Source organism: Hydractinia symbiolongicarpus, chromosome 1, assembly GCF_029227915.1.
Source record: "Hydractinia symbiolongicarpus strain clone_291-10 chromosome 1, HSymV2.1, whole genome shotgun sequence".
Classification (NCBI taxonomy): domain Eukaryota; kingdom Metazoa; phylum Cnidaria; class Hydrozoa; order Anthoathecata; family Hydractiniidae; genus Hydractinia; species Hydractinia symbiolongicarpus.
Genome location: NC_079875.1, coordinates 34,510,944 through 34,513,443, shown reverse-complemented (window position 1 = coordinate 34,513,443; position 2,500 = coordinate 34,510,944). Strand labels below are relative to the sequence as shown.

Below are 2,500 nucleotides of genomic sequence, written 5' to 3'. Positions count from 1 at the left end.
CTTCCTTAGATGTGGTAGCCGTTTCTCAGGCTCCCTCTCCGGAATCGAACCCTAATTCTCCGTCACCCGTTACAACCATGGTAAGCCACTACCTTACCATCGACAGTTGATAGGGCAGAAATTTGAATGAAACATCGCCGGCGCAAGGCCATGCGATTCGAAAAGTTATCATGAATCACCAAGAAAACGAGCCGAAACTCGCATTGGTTTTTAATCTAATAAATACATCCCTTCCAGAAGTCGGGATTTTTCGCATGTATTAGCTCTAGAATTACCACAGGTATCCATGTAGTAAAGTACAATCAAATAAACGATAACTGATTTAATGAGCCATTCGCAGTTTCACAGTACAAGTGCTTATACTTAGACATGCATGGCTTAATCTTTGAGACAAGCATATGACTACTGGCAGGATCAACCAGGTAACTACGGTCGTGAAATAGCAAGCAGCTACATTCACTTAAACACACTACAACCTGCAATACGTAACGTGTTGCAGGCGCAGGCGTTCGTATCTACAATCGTCAACGTAAAATCGTAGCCAATTCTTTAGAAATAGCTGCAATTCATACGCTTCAGAGTGTTTGCCCTTCTACCGTTCCTTCTCAGTAACCCAGGATCAGTTGAACAGCATCTGCCAACATCACAAGAGCCACCAATGAGAAAGATATCACTATCTTTAGAGACTACAAACTACTACTTGACTAGCAGTTAGCCCGTGCACACACATAAGTAATGTCCTGCAAGAACAAAATTTGACTTGCATTTCATTGCTTGAGCCAGAGCCGTATTACCGTAAGAACTGAATGACAACTCAACAGTCTTTACAGCAACACAAATAAACTCTGATACCAACGCATAAGAGATTGTGTCACAAAGAAACAATAACAACCAAACTCTAGTCGAGTTCACTCATTTCTCATTGCTTCTCTGTTCTACCCTCTCTACATTATATAGCACGTTTTTCCAGTTTCTGACACTAAAGTGGGGACTTAGGAAAAAAAATCGATTTTTTTTAAAGTTAACCGGAATGTGCCGTAACGCATGCGCGTTTGTTACTGATAGGCCCAGCAACATTCCGAACATATTTTTATGACGGTTAAGCCTCATGGGACCTGAAAATAACAAAATACGGCATAACACATAAACGGCTTGAGAAATTGAAGAAGTGAGAGGGTACGCCACACCACCAAAATTTTTTTTTTAAAAAAAAGACCCACAACCGTATCCAAAGCAGTAGCATTACCCCTAGGCCCCAGCCTAGGCTTTACCTTAACCCTGAACATAGCCCTAGTCCGTAATTCTTGCTGTAATCCATACACTTGTAATCTATACATACAGTTGTAATCGATACAGTTGTAATCCATACACCTTTAATCCATACACTTTTAATCCATACATCTGTGTCTCCAAATATTAAACCGAGGTGATAAAGATGAATGGTACAGCACGCACGCATCACCTTTTTTAAAAAAAAAGTTCAGGTAAGCACAAGATAACTGGTACTCCACGGTACAAAGCAGTTGGTTAAAAAAAGGACTTGTCACAAAGTGACAAATCTGTCGAACAGAGGCTTAATCTCAGAAGATCGTAGCACAAAGGCTACTCTACTTTTTACAATACCACGTTCTTGTTTAAGTCGTCTGCATAGGATTTATCTCTGGAAATTTTAGATTTTGATAGTTGCAGCACCTCGACGGTTTTTCTCCGACTCAGTGCATTGGGACTTAGGAACGACAGAAGCCGTTCTATTCTTGTTCGCCTAAGATTATCCAGAGGTAATTATCATTGCTTTCTAGCACGGATTCTGACTTAGAGGCGTTCAGTCATAATCCAACAGATGGTAGCTTCGCACCATTGCTTTTTCAAGCAAGTGCAAATGCCAATTGTCTGAATCTGCGGTTCCTCTCGTACTGAGCAGAATTACTATTGCAACAACACTTCATCAGTAGGGTAAAACTAACCTGTCTCACGACGGTCTAAACCCAGCTCACGTTCCCTATTAGTGGGTGAACAATCCAACACTTGGTGAATTCTGCTTCACAATGATAGGAAGAGCCGACATCGAAGGATCAAAAAGCAACGTCGCTATGAACGCTTGGCTGCCACAAGCCAGTTATCCCTGTGGTAACTTTTCTGACACCTCTAGCTTAAAACTCCTAAAGACTAAAGGATCGATAGGCCATGCTTTCACAGTTTGTATTCATACTGAAAATCAAAATCAAGTGAGCTTTTACCCTTTTGTTCTACATGAGATTTCCGTTCTCATTGAGCTCACCTTAGGACACCTGCGTTATCATTTGACAGATGTGCCGCCCCAGCCAAACTCCCAACCTGACAGTGTCTTCGACACGGATCGACCCGCCGATGGGGCCTTAATTCTAGAAAATGAGCCGTGAAGCTCGCTTCCGCTTAATCGAATAAGTAAAAAAACTATAAGAGTAGTGGTATTTCACTGTCGCTTGCGCTCCCACCTATAACTACACCTCCTATGTCTTTT

General features: G+C 41.7%; 1 non-coding gene and 1 pseudogene across 1 annotated transcript in view; both read right to left on the bottom strand.

Moving 5' to 3' along the window:
* Nucleotides 1–425, bottom strand: part of LOC130656339 (small subunit ribosomal RNA) — a 1,802-nt gene extending 1,377 nt beyond the window's left edge. Inside the window, exon 1 of the ribosomal RNA XR_008984906.1 lies at nt 1–425. This exon is cut by the window's left edge and continues 1,377 nt beyond it. This is a non-coding gene — a ribosomal RNA (small subunit ribosomal RNA).
* A 1,128-nt stretch (nt 426–1,553) lies between these two features.
* LOC130620974 (large subunit ribosomal RNA) overlaps nt 1,554–2,500 on the bottom strand; it is a 3,021-nt pseudogene continuing 2,074 nt past the window's right edge.